This window comes from Falco biarmicus, chromosome 5 (genome assembly GCF_023638135.1).
Source record: "Falco biarmicus isolate bFalBia1 chromosome 5, bFalBia1.pri, whole genome shotgun sequence".
Lineage (NCBI taxonomy): Eukaryota > Metazoa > Chordata > Aves > Falconiformes > Falconidae > Falco > Falco biarmicus.
Window position 1 is genome coordinate 71,172,627 of NC_079292.1, and position 14,566 is coordinate 71,187,192.

General features: G+C 40.1%; 1 protein-coding gene across 4 annotated transcripts in view; it reads left to right on the top strand.

The window, feature by feature from the left end:
- The window catches only part of MGST1 (microsomal glutathione S-transferase 1), a 57,962-nt gene extending 49,117 nt beyond the window's left edge, over window positions 1-8,845 (top strand). For 2 of the 4 annotated variants that reach the window (XR_008822163.1, XR_008822164.1), the window contains exons 6-7: window positions 4,746-4,854; window positions 5,749-8,845. The gene's annotated coding sequence lies outside the window, so the exon portion shown is untranslated. Of the gene's footprint in view, window positions 1-2,967; window positions 4,025-4,745; window positions 4,855-5,748 lie in introns of all 4 variants that reach the window. The other 2 variants (XR_008822165.1, XR_008822166.1) reach the window with 2 other exon arrangements.
- Window positions 8,846-14,566: the final 5,721 nt, after the last annotated feature.

Here is a 14,566-nt window from a genome sequence, read left to right on the forward strand (position 1 = left end):
ACTACCACCACCTTCCAATATGTACACATACCTACTGCATATGCATCCTCCTAGAGATGTTCCTGTATGTAAAACACCAGAAAGACAAGCCCTCAAAAAAATGGAAAACCTAAAGCGTCCTGAAGGATGCCAGAAACTGTAAAGCTATAATTCTACCTCCTAAAGACAAGGAGGATTTCTGCTGTTTACACCAATAACTCCAAAGTTTTTATCTGTGGAGAGGTATATATTTAAGTTTTAAAATTTGTTGTATTTAATTGTAGTGTAGAGATAAGAGTTCCAAACTGCTTGGCTTCTCGAACCATATTTAGTCAGTGGTTTTAAAATATTGATGATATGTGTATCCCTAAGACTTATCTGATGTAACTGTAGGTTCTTGTACAAAGACTGATAACCTGGTGGGATTAGGCATGCTTTGTTAGTACATAGAATTCCAGGGTCTCAATCACATGTTGAAAATTGCTAATTAGTAATTTTGTTCTCAGTTGCCATATCAACAATTATCTTTTAGGGTGTTCACATTAACTTCTTCAGTGGCGTGCAGGTTCATTGAAGCAGATTCATATGCCGTCAGTGAGATACCTGCATGATGTGTATATACTTCTCCAGTTCTAGTTGCTGTGGGCTTGATTTAACTATTCCTTGACTCTCACCGAGTTCATGAAACAAGTCCTGCTGCTTTCAAGCCATGTGCAGATGCAGTCAAAAGATTTAGGTAGGAGGAGACATAATTCCTCTTCCCAGTAGCACGCTCCCAGGGTGTTACATTACTAACTGACTACTATTCAGGTCTTAATCACAGCAGAAGAGTATGTTTATGCTACCAGTTTAAGTAACATTGTTTCACTCTAAATCTGTTCCCCTGATTATCCACATCATGTACTTGTCCTGGTTTTGGCTGGGATAGAGTTAATTTTCTTCTTAGTAGTTTGGTGCAGTGCTGTGTTTTGGATTTGGTGTGAGAACCATGTTGCCAGCACACGGATGGTTTTGGTTGTTGCTGGGTGAAGTCAAGGACTTTTTAGTTTCTCAGGCCCTGCGAGGGAGAGGGCTGGAGGGGCAGGGGACATTGAGAGGGGACAGAGCCAGGACAGGTGACCCAAACTAGCCAAACGGATATTCCATACTATATGATGTCAGGCTGAGTATATAAGATGAGGGAAGAATAAGGAAGAGGGGAACATTCAGAGTGATATTTGTCTTCCCAAGTAACCACTGTTCATGACAGAGCCCTGCTTTCCTGGAGAAGGCTGAACACCTGCCTACAGATGGAAAGTACTGAATGAATTCCTTGTTTTTCTTTGCTTGCATGCATGGCTTTTACTGTCTTTATCTCAACCGTGAGTTTTCTCACTTCTACTCTTCTGATCCTCTAGCCCATCCCATGGTGGGGGGAGTGAGTGAGAAGCTGCGTGGTGCTTAGTTGCTGGTCAGGGTTAAACCATGACGTACATCTTAGATTGCTCCTGAGATACCCTCTAGATCAACTAGATTTCTCTTGATGGAAAATCTGGGAATAGATTGGCAGTTCTGATAATTTAAGGATTAAGCCAATACACAGTATGAATGTGATGGCACCAAATCTTTACTCCCTTTACCCAGCTTAGTCTTTCAGTAGTGTCCCCTGAAACCATCTCACACCCTTTTATCACAAGGGCTCTTTACTTCAGGGCAGTGACTCTTTAGGACTGTGCTGTCCAAGCACAGGGATATTGGATTGAAAAAGAGCTTTCTCATTGTTATGGTCATTTTATGGCCATTTTAGAAATATTTCTAAAGGGCCCCCAGCCAAAAGGAAGGCCACATGGAGCCGGAAGGTTTGGGCCCTTGTGACAGTGTGTAGACAGGGGAAGAGAGTATTTACAGCTGCAGAAATTTCCCTGAACATCTGTAGGGATGCATGCTGAGAAGTTGGAGTACAATCTTGTATGCTGCTAGAAATAAGAATAAATGAAAGCAGCTTAGATAAAGGACCATGGTGGGAATATGAAGGCTGTGACCATGTGGCAAACAATGTGTGGACAACTGCTGAGCACAGCACAAATAGTCTGCTATAGAGACCTGAAAGTGAATAAGTGCAAAAATATTTGTGGTAAATATTTAGCCAGAGATCCCTTCAAATGTACATGTGGGCAGAGCACTGTAAATGGCACTAGCCATGAACAGTGTGTGGCCACACCGTGCTGTCTGGCCAGAGGAATGGGACTGCTCCCTGCAGCAGGTCATGAGGGCATCAGAGATATAGCAAGCAACTGCAGCAGCTCTCCACCCCTGTGGTGTCATACCCAGGGCTGCATCACCATTGCTCCCTTCCTTGTCTGCATGCACCTTTCCATCCCTCAGCTGGCAGCCAGTGTGATGTGGGAAAAGGTTTCTGCTTCCTCTTGTTGCAGGTTATCTGGATCAGATTTCTGACCAGGCAGCCCATATTGGGCTGTGAAATTCCATTTGTCACAGATCTTAGGGCTATGTGTGAAAGCCAAGTTCTGTGGAGGGGTGCGTGTGCCCCCCATAGCTGCCCACCAGGAGCCAGCAGCAGCTGACACTGCTTGAACTCAGCGGCATTCAATTTCTGTTTGGAAATCTGGAAGCTCAGCCTTGGTGTTGAGCCTCCAGAGTGTTTTGCTGTGCCCTTACCCACTTTTACCCCACTGATAAAACCTTTGCCCATCAACAGCAATGGGGCTGAGTAGAAGGGAAAGGGGAAACTATGACACAGATCTCAGTAATCTGCCTGTCATCCAAGGTACAGATCCCATCAGTTCAGTGACCCTGAGAGGATGATCAAGTGTATTCACAGTGGCTGGTAAATAAATAAGTGTTTCATGGTAGAAAGATACATTTCATAGTGACCTAGGGGTATATGTAGAGAGTGCTGACTAATGCATTTATCTGATAATTTCTCTCATGATTTGTTGAAATAAAAACATGAAGTCATACCTTCTGAATGCCTTCTTTACTGCCAAGGCCATCCCTCAGGTTTCCCAGACCCTGGGGGCAAGAGAGAAAGTCTGGAGAAAGGAAGACTTTGCCTTGGTTGAAGACGATTGCATTAGAGATCATTAAAGCAAACATGACACCCACAGATCCTCCCTCTCTGCCCTGGTGAGGCCACATCTGGAGCGCTGTGTCCAGTTCTGGGCTCCCCAGTTCAAGAGAGACAGGGAACAACTGGGCAGGGTCCATCTGAGGGCTACCAAGATGATGAGGGGACTGGAGCATCTCCCTTATGAGGAACAGCTGACAGAGCTGGGCCTGTGTAGCCAGGAGAAGACTGAGAGGGGATCTTACCAGTGCATACAAATATCTTAAGGGCGGATGTCAAGAGGATGGAGTCAGAATCTTTTCAGTGGTGCCCAGCGGCAGGACAAGGGGCAACAGGCACAAACTGCAACATGGGAAGTTCCATCTGAATATGAGGAAAAAGATCTTTACCTTGAGGCTGACAGATCACTGGAACAGGCTGCCCAGAGAAGCTGTGGAGCTTCCTTCTCTGGAGACTTTCAAAACCCACCCGGATGTGATTCTGTGCAACCTGCTCTAAGAGACCCTGCTCTAGCAGGGGGTTGGACTGGCTCATCTCCAGAGGTGCCTTCTAACCCCGACCGTTCTGTGATTCTGTGAGACTTTATGGAGGATTAAGTTAAAAAAGAGGAGTTAAAAGTTTATTCCCTGTGCAAGTAGAAGAGCATGAGGAAATGTCTGCAAATCAAATCGGAACACAGAGAATCCACATTCTGGAGTTTGGTTTACATGGTTGTAGAAAAATCGCTGATTTCAGTTTGTAAGATTGTCCTGAAATATAGTGGCTGTTTGTGTCTTCTTCTAATATTTTGTTGAAGCTTTGCTTTAACTTTTATGGCCAGTAGCAAAAAGAGTCCTTGTGTCAGAAAATAAATTTGATCTTCTTTCTTTTTAGATACTCTTCTACTTTAGCAATTTTGTACTGCAGCTGAATGTAGAAAGTCTCAGAAACTGCAGATTCTTTCATTTCACTGTTTGAAAAGATATGTCAAATTCATTGGTAAGAATAAGAATTATACAGAGAACACTTCTTTGCTTTCCATTTACTTTTTCAGATTGATGCCTTTCCACTCTGCTGTGTCTCAGGTCACTTTAAAAATGGCCTTAATATTTGTAGCAAAGGATAGAAAACATCAATTTTTCCCTGATAAAAAGAATTAATATGTGGACTCTATGATACATAAAATAAAGTTTCTTTAAAAATAGCTTAATGCACCTTTTTTTCCAGCAACCAATATGTTTGTTTTCCTACCCCCTCTTCCAAACATAATTTTAACATGCTTATGATTAAATCTTCAAGGGGTGGGAAATAACCACTCAGTAACCTTCCTTCATTGGTGTTCAATAGTGAATACAGCTTAGAAAATAAAATGGTATTTGGGGGTTACATCAGTCCTTTTAAACATTTGCAGTGGAGAAGGAACAGGTTGGAACATATATGGCCTAAATTATGTCACAGACCACTGCTACTTTTATTGGGTTTCTTTTTTTTGGTGTTTTTTTTTTTTTATATAGCAATTTTTTAGAGGCACTGGTCAAGCTCTGTTCTAGACAGGACTTAACTGTGCAGCTGCTTGGAATTTCCCACCAAAATTTTTCTGATTAAGAAGAACATTCTCAACAATATTAATGTCACAAAAAGAAGTAGCTTCCCAGATAAAATACTCCTGATTTTCTGAACATGTGAAAATAGATTTGTATTTTTCTTGGGCTTTTTTCAGTCATGCACTGAAAGATTCAAGGCGGCAACTGAAATACTACAATTCAAAATGGTGCCACTGAACATCAAAGGAACTGTCCTTTACGTGTCTTGAGGTCTTATTCTCATGTGTGAGTATGTTGCCATTCAAGTTGTTTCTCTGCAGCCCAACTGATTTTACTGTTGTCTTGCTGGTTACCCACAAGCTGGCGGGATTTCCCAGTTTAGAGGTGGTAGAATTGGTACTGGATGTGTCAGAGCTACTGTACATGTGCACAGCAGCTAATTTGCACATTGCGCAGTAACCCTAGCATGGCCTGGACCCATCGCACCTGCTGTGCGTGCACCACAGATCTGTGGGTATGTGTTAATCATTACCAGAAGTAGCCAAGTCTATTTTTCTATGGAAATTTTCAAAAGAAATGGGGAAAATTAATTTGTTTTCAGAATAACTTTAATGAAGAAAACAATGAATCAACTTAATTTCTGACCTAGGCTGGTGCACACTTTTTCAAAAGGATCCTTTCCTATGATATTCCGGAGTATAAGAATAACATTTTGAATGAGTGCATTAACATTTGTGCAGTACAAACCAGTTCTAGTCATAGTGTACAAGTCTCAGTACTTGTCAGTAGTATCATAGCTACATTGTGAGGAAAAACCTTTGGACGATAAAGTCCTTGAACTAGAACTAGGTTCAAAGTGCAGATTTCACATCCAAATTTCACTCCTGGTAGAGTATGCAGGACCTCTGGTTGATTAGTTTTGTTAGAAATAGGAGCCAGGTGCAATACCTTTCTGTTTGTACTTCAGATGACATTAATGCAGCAACAGGAGTGACCGAATTTCTCAGTGCAGACAAGTCCCCAAGTTATACATTTTTTTAATGGGATACTTTCATTAGTGCTTTAGCTGATATTACTCATAAACCAACCCTTGCACTACCAGGTTTAATCATTGTCTCGAGGCAGAAGCTTATTAGTGCAAGGTCATTCTATGCTTTTTTATTTCATGTTTTCCCTTAGAGAAAGTGAGCGATGTCTCCAGAAAAATCACCTACCTCCTGCCTGGCATATCACCATCCACAGACTTGCTGCCAGCATAGATGTGATGCCTCTTGGACAAACTTCATGTTGCACCAAAACAGAGAGTTTACAGTAGAAGACAGATAATAAGATCAAGTCCTGAAACTTGTATGTGGGCTTATGTAAGCTGTTTAAAGAAATATGATAAAACTTCTATTTAAAAAAGTGAACTGTTTTCCTTGAAAATATTAGATCTCTCATTGTGAATTAAGTGCTTTTGAAATGCTGGATTGATAACTCTGGAGATCAAAGTCTTACACCTGGCTAAGCTACTTACATGTCCCCGTGGCCTTGGAGCACCCCACAGTCTAGCCCTCAGGGGTGGGGAAGTGTTCTGATTCCTTTGCTGCTGTTAAAGGAATTGAGGTGCAAAAAGACAAAGCGATATATTTAAGCTCACATTAGAAGTCTGTGCTGAAGTAGGGATTTCAGACCAGGCATCTGATCTCCTTAGGTAGCAATCCAAATGGGAACTGTCACCTCTCTCCTACAGAAAAAGCAATGACAGCCAGAAAGCCTCTGATCAAAAAGCACAGGAGTTTTCCCTGTTCAATCAAGTCCCTGGCCCTTCAGGAGAAAAACAATGAAAAAACAGAATGAAGAGGGAATAGTTAGAGGTGGCTGACACCAGTGTGTTAGCAACTGGACTGTGGTCTAAGCAGCTTGTTATAGAATAGTAAATAATGAAACTTGGCTTAATTTTTTTGTTATTCTTTGCCATGTAGTCTTTGCCAAACTATTACTTGTTTTAGAGTGTATTTCTAATAGAATTTGAAATAGCTTGAAAATTAGGAGAAAATTTCTGCTGCATCACTGTTCTCACAGATTATGATGGGAGTGGTTTAGAGCAAAATACGCCAATTGAATAGAAACATTATTCCTCCTGGAATTACCATTTTCCCTTTTCCTCCTGCCTCCCTCTCCAGGCTCCTCAGCAACACATAGAGGGGGTTTCTGGGCTTCTTCCCTCTTTGGTGACTTACTGGACAAGGAATTGAGAAGCCAAGATTTCCCAGATGTCTATGTTCAATGCTTCCTCTTTTTTAACTCCTGCAGAATCATGCAGAATATACTAGGAGGAATCCAGATTCAGAATCTGTGTGACAAATCAAAGATTTCTGCACAATACAAATTGTAGTTCTTTGATCTGAAGTACTGATACTGCTTTGTTCTTTTACATCAGTAGGAAATTCAGCCCATTTTCCCCTATTCTGTGCATACTCCTTAACCCCCCCAATAATAACTAATATTTTAAAAATCAAGCATAATTAATCTATCATATTTATAGCCATGTAAATTAAAGAGGTCTCAACTAATAATGTGAATCACATAATTTAAAATAAATAAATAAAAGTGGTATAGGCAGAAAAGCAGCCAACCATATGGTTTCACCATATGCTGAAGCATACTTACTGTCCCTTATATCCTGTATTCCCTGTGAAAACTATGTATACATATTCACTGATAAAAAAAAAAGAAAAAAGAAAAAAACCCTACTTGAAAGAACTTCAAAGCTACAAGATCAAGTGCTCTGTATTTGGACTCTGTGAAAATTCATGCAGTCATAATTTGTCTAATAGATGGATATTGCAAAGATATGTTTTTTATGGGCTTGATCACAACAGTTTTTGCCTGGAAGCTCTCCCTCATTCACTGGAGGTGATGTATGGTTGTCACTGAATGAGTATGAATATTCACATGAAGGCATTGATCCATATCCTAAAGACAGGTGTCACAAACCAGCTCCTCTTTTATTCAATGGGGAGGTAGTTCTGGATTGCTTAGTGTCTGTACCTGATACCCTTTAGATGAGTTGAGGGCTATTTCCAAGAGATACATCAGTTACTATCATGGCTTTAAGGTCTGGACTCAACTTTTGCTGCATTATTGATGGAAAGGAAACAGAGGTACCAAGCAGTGTTCACCTACCAGTAGGATTCACTGAAAAAATTCAAAACATTATTTCATTGAAAAACAGATTTTTATTGAAAATATTAATCACATTTCTTTTCACTGTAGTGAAAAATATTCTTTCAATTCAATTTTCCACTAGGAAGCCTTGAAGTAAGCTTTTCATCCCAGCTGTGGTAAAAGTTCTCTGCCTTTGCACAACTACCATATAGTTTTTAGGATGAACCACTGTATGCTGACCTCTTCAGCTAGAGGGGATCTTCATAATGCACTGCATTATTTTTTGTCTATACTTAAATAATCTGGGTTGTCCTTTGTTTTGAGACTTTTTCCCATTCTGAGAGAAAAATATGTTCTGGAATAGCAAAATACTGTAGAGGATGGTAAATCCATTTTCAATTAGCTCTATTTAGAAGGGTGTCCGTAAGGCCCCATAGGAATCTTAGTCTTCTGAAGGATTTTGTTTGACTATTTTGTTAGACTACTCTGGAGTCCCTGCCAGGTTATATATAGTAGCAGTCTTGATACTGGCAGCACAAAAGTCAGTGCAAGCTCTTTGGTGGAGCCCACCCAACCACAGGGTGCTGCCGCTGGTACTGAAGCTTTGGCATGTCTGCTGCAGTGGTCGGTGCTCTGAGTGGCGTGGCTGAGGCCAGTAGATGGGCTGAGTCCCTAACCCAGCAAAAGCTGCGAGCTGCCACCTCTCCTGGAGGCAAAAGCTTGGGAGGTCACCAAACTTTACCCTCCCTTGTGATCTCAATGCTGGTAATGACTGCAGTCCACGTATGTTTTATTTCTATAACCTTTCCATCAGAGAAGTGATCCTGATCCTCTATTTCTCATACATTTACCTGTTTCCTTATCATAATTCACTGAGGCAGGGCTCAGAAAGTCTGTGTGGGTCAGTTAAAAAGTAGATACTGCTCATCATTGAAAAAAATGAAAAGAGTGGGAAGGAGCAGAAATTTGTTGCGTCTTAAAATAAACATAATGGAATTGGAATTTGAACAGATGAATTATGTTTTTATGTTCTTATCTTCTGTGTATCCATAACATTCCCAGGAGGCTTCACATCAACATTTTGAAATCTTTTTGATAAATGCATTCACTTTCTTATAAAAATTGACTTGTGTTTGGATTTTTCATCTTATACTCCAATTAGCATTTGAACCCAAAGCTTTAAGCACATGATACAGTGATGTCTTGAGTGCATATATTTAATGTAAATGTTTCAGATCATTACTACCACAGCTACCAAGTGCTGTTTTATTTCTGGGGAGTTTCAGAGCTGATTATACCTTGAAAATGTATTTTTTCTATAATCTATTTTCTAACTCCCATTTATGTCTTTTTAGAAGTATAGAAAACAATTAAGATTATGTCAGTGCTAAAGATACCAAAGTCTTAGGTTGAAACCTAAAGTGGGACCTATCTTTCAAAGAGGAACAGGTCAAAGGAGTTAATGGCTAATGTGTGACTTAGAGCTAATTTCAATGAAAGAATATGGAGTGATGCTGCTATTATTTCCTGATTTTTTTCACGTTCTCCTTTTTTCTGATCTTGCCTTATGGAGAACATAAACATTTTTTATTAGGAAGACAAACGGAAAAGAAAATAAACCAAGAGGTGACATCTCCAAACTGGTAACTGTACGTGATATAAACATATACATATATAGCAGTGACTTCTTCAAAAAAGGACAACCCACATGCAGAATACTCAGTATTCTAAACACAAAGTTGTAGGATATTTTCTTATTTGTCCCTACTATACTAAATAAAATGGCTGCTACCGTTTCTGCCTCTAGCAATGTCAAGAATATAGTGAACTTAAAAGACGGACATTGTTCAAAGCAGATGAGATCAGGCCCCTGTGTAACAGACAGAAAATCTGGAAGTTTGTCATGTCCCTTCAGACAGAAGTTGGCCACAATGAGAGACAATGTAGTCAATTTTGGGCTCTGGTGTAGCTCTCTTTGTGCTGGCTCAGCTGCTGGAAAGGAGCCACGGGGTTAGATTGATCACCCCGTGTGGAATACACCTCACAAGAAGGATGTAGCATATGTTTGGCATGATGACCCCACACTATTCCCTTGATTGGGACAGAGGGAGAAGGCATAGCACTCCACTATTCTGGCTGATCGCAAGCCATTCAAAGCCACAGTAAATTAGAGAAGCCTTTCTGAGGTGTATTAATTTATACCAGAATGGGGAAAGACATAGACCTAGCATCCAGGAGGTATAAAAAATTATTTTTTCTGCTCCCTCTTCCTTAATCCTAGGCTGCCTTTTGTGACAATTGAAAGCACTACAGGAGTCACAATGGCTAAGCCATTTTATTGGTATGAGACTCTGCAAGATGAGGAAAATCATGACTGTCCAGTTAGGTTCAGAGGACAGCAGACTTCAACTGTATTATGCTTTCAAACTCCCTGTGAAGCTACAGATGATTTCCTCTGACTGAGCAGTCCCCTCTGTGAAAAGGACAGAACTACCTGCTTGAGATCTTTGGTTGAAAAGCACATATGTCAGTCGTACATTGCTGTTTCCTTCTGTCACTCACTACCCAAGATTTGCTTTGCATGTAGAATTCAAGCAGCTCCTTGTTTTGCAAAGGACATGGCTGAGAGGAAGGAGTTAGCAATGGATTAGGATTTAGGAGAACTTTGCTTTGCCACAGGCTTGCTGTGGGACTTCCAGATTGTTATCTCTTTGTGTTTCAGTTCCCGATATGTAAACTAAAGATAATAATCCTCCTCTTGGCTTGATATTTGTCCTATTTATTTAGTTTATAAACTTCCTGGGGGCAGTGATCATCTTTAGTATGTATAACACCTACCGGAGAGAAGCTCAGATAGCATTTAGGGCCTCTATGTACTGCTGTAAAATATCTATTAAATAATTATGTTATGTCAGGCATTGCCAAATGGTCTTGTCTCCTCAGACTTCTAAAGAATTTTTCTTAATGTACAAAAAAAGATTCAGTCTCAGACATCTGCAAGGATTTTGCTTTTGTGTGGAAGGCAGTATGTGCAACTGTGGAAAGAGACCTCACTGGGTACCGGGAAGCTCTACAGTCAGCTTTGTTCTTGACTAGAATGGATTCTTAAGGCTGAATTGCTTCTGGAGGATTGTTGAGCGTTGGGGAGCGGGGGGAGTAGGGGGAGGGGGGTGGTGCAGGGGATAGGTGTTTCTGATCCTATTAAAATGAAACTCGTAGGTAAACAAATGAGTACATAATTATTGTCCTGCATGCTCTTCAGTCATTTTGTTGCCGAATTAGTGCATGTGTAAAACACCCAGATACTCCCAACAGATGTTTATTCCTCTGAGAAGCTAGTCTGCAAAATCTCTGGACTTCTGATTCTACTCAAAAAATTTGACCCATAATGGGATCAGAAGAAAGGCAGTACATTTGGTTTGCTGCCTCTGTGCAACTGCATTTAAATGTATGAGACCTACATTCTCTCTTGGCAAAGACAAGATAGGTCATTGAGATCTGCCAGGGATTATCAATAATGTTTTTTCCAAACATATACCCAAATTCTGGGTAAATATTTCTTGAACAAGTATTTTTTAGCATTGGATAGCTCAGGACTATGAAGGTCTTTTCTGTGTCTTGTAGTATCCTACAAAAGCAGTAAAGTGAGGAAAAAAGTGAAATTTAGATACTCTCAAAAGATTTTCAAGCCTTCTGATGAATTTTGAGCTTTTAACAAAATTAGCAAGTAGGCACATTTCTTTGGGTTTATGTTTTAGGTGAAATCATCACCCAACTCCATTGCTGAGCTCTCTACAAGACTAATGCTACCAAACTTTATTTCAGTTGTGATCTCTGCCAGATGGAACTAGAGGAGTTGGTAAGTGTGAGTGTTACTCTGGCACAAGAAATTGACTGAGAATCGGCAGGGTAACTGTAGTGCTTTTACTTACTTAGTATTTTTGTCTTCGAAACAAAAATACCCAGATAGATTTAGAGAAAATTTTGACTGTTATCATCAAAGATAAAAAGGGGGGAAATGATTATGTGAGGATGACAGAAACTGGACTGAAGAAGATGGTCAGCATTCAAATCTTCCATTTTTTTCCCAGTTTTCTCCTTCCTCCCCTCCCCAGCAGGAAATTTGCCCTATTCCTTAAAATAAAGCTTTTGGGGCTTTTTTCTTCCTTTCTTTTTGGTGGTAGCAATAAGACAACTCCAATGAAAGTGGTTGTCATGAAATAATCACACCTCTGGGGGATTATAGGCATCTGGCTATGATTCATAAAATCCCTCAGGACTGATTCCCCCTTTCCCTCCTCCTTAAGATAACCACACCTCCTGCTGTCTTTTATGACTTGAAAAATACAGGTTTTGTGATTGTAATGTACAGATATTATTTACGTTCAGTTACTTTGTTTCATTGCATTTTGCATTTAACAAAAAAACAACCAAAGGGGTTTTACTCTCATTCTTGAAGGATTTCTCACTGCCAAGAACAAACAAGTGGCTGATGACTTCCTCAAAATATTTCCTGAGCAACCGTCCCAGGCTGCACTTCCTTCACCAGCATGAATTAATGAGGCATACTGGTCCCTTTCCCCTTCCCTTCCCTTCCCTTCCCTTCCCTTCCCTTCCCTTCCCTTCCCTTCCCTTCCCTTCCCTTCCCTTCCCTTCCCTTCCCTTCCCTTCCCTTCCCTTCCCTTCCCTTCCCTTCCCTTCCCTTCCCTTCCCTTCCCTTCCCTTCCCTTCCCTTCCCTTCCCTTCCCTTCCCTTCCCTTCCCTTCCCTTCCCTTCCCTTCCCTTCCCTTCCCTTCCCTTCCCTCGCATTTTGCCACACAGTAACATTATTGACAACATCATGAGCAGTTCCTTTTTTGATACATCCTGTGCCACATCTTAACACTTAAATTGCTTGAGTTATCCTAAATACACTTCTAAACTTGCCAGTAAGCTCTAGAATATCTGTTGCCAACTGTGCATACACACAAAATCCTGCAATAGTTTGAACAGCATCATATTCTGCTCATACTTTCTCCCTGTTTCTATTAATTGAGAGCCAGAAATTAAAAATGACTGCTTTCTTCCAGTTTGTATGTGTGTGTGGATTTTAGGACTCATTATAACAAAAGATAGGGACACTTCAAAACAGGAAAAGTAGCAGAATCTGCAGTAGAAACTGCTGAAGACTTGGATGGTTTTATTTACACATATTTTACTCTAAATTTAACTCTGGATCTTGACATTTAGGTTTATGAAAGCGATAACATCTCTAGAAAGATTTTACTGAAACACAAGGCACATTCACTGTTTTCTTAGGCATTCCTGCTTCTGCATGAATTTAGTTCTTTTTAATGCTTTCAGTTAAAAATAAGAAATGTTTTGCCAGAAAACTAGTCAATCATGTAAAAATTAATTAAAATCATACAAATTTAACTTGAAACAAATAAGAAATAAAGGACAAGGGAGAGATTCAAAACATGGAATTAGTATAATGCATTTAGTACTGTAAATGCTTTGCTGCTTCTGAAATTCCTTAACAAGGTGAGTGAAACTATTCTAAGAACACTATTACCAAGAGACACCTTTGAACTGATCTATCCTGAAGAATAACCCCCAGAAAGGTAAGGTGAGGAGGAAGGGAAGGGAAAAAAAAAGCCAGCAAAGCACACACACACCCCCCCGCCCCCCCGCAACTTTCATATGTTTGTTGGCCACACAGCACAGCTCCGACTTCTGAACATTTTTCACCAATTATTTTTGTAAAGTATTGATCGCAATTTAATTTTGCAGTCCCAACATGAGAGGCGCTTCATGCTGAAATGTCTCACAGGAGATTGTAATCAGGGTCTAGCCTGAAGGTGAAGCACTAGTACATAGGTTTTACTCTATTCCTCCACTCTTCATCAGTTCTGGGATTGGAGCAGAGGGCATTCTCAGGCAGATTAATTTTTGACGATGGGATCGATGGAAGATGTTTTTTCCTCCTGACATTGAGTCATCTAATTTGCTGTTTATCTTTGGCTTATTGAGTTTCGAGCATTGTTAAATCATACCTTTCAGCTGTTTAATTTCAGATGTGAATTTTGCATTCCCCTCTTGTACTTTGGCATAACTCTTTTACCTAAAATGAGCAGGGTGATGGGCCTTTTTTGACACCAGGTTACTGCTTTCGAGTCTGTTAAGTACTCCAAGGTAATGTTATAGTACTTTCTAGCCTTTTTTCTTTGCTTGTGGCCATAGATCAGATCATCTCTAGGGAAATCATTACTTGCCATCATTATTATCCCTAGCACCTTCATCTATTCTCCCTTGTTTCCTGACTCCATTTCTTGATGAAGTGCCTACTTGTGAGGACACCTTTAACTCAGGTCTTATAATTAACCCCTTCATTGCTCAGGCTGGTTCATTTTTTGTTCCTGTCCTCAATAAGTCATGATCTATGAGTGTAGCTTTTGGAGGAGCTCATATTAACAGCACTCTGAACTTGTCTGTAAAGCTCTTGGGGAGGCTGGTGTTTTTTTCCCCTTGTTTTCGTCTTAGTAGCAAAGTGAACATTTTGCCAAATATATTGATAATGATAAATAAAAGGCTTTCACTCAAATGAAAATTGGCTTTACTTAAACCTTGCTAAAGGGTTATACATTATTGCTTTACATGTCATGGGGGATTCTCTAACCTTGGCCCAACTCTGGACAGCCTATGAAATATTCTTGCAGTTAATAATTTTTACTGACTCAACATACATGCATATAACTATAAATATTTGTATATTGTGCTGACCAGTAAAAGGTGGCTAGAAGCAATAAGTTATCTTTTCATGGGAAGTTGCTAAACTATTATACATCACACTGACTTCAAACAGCCA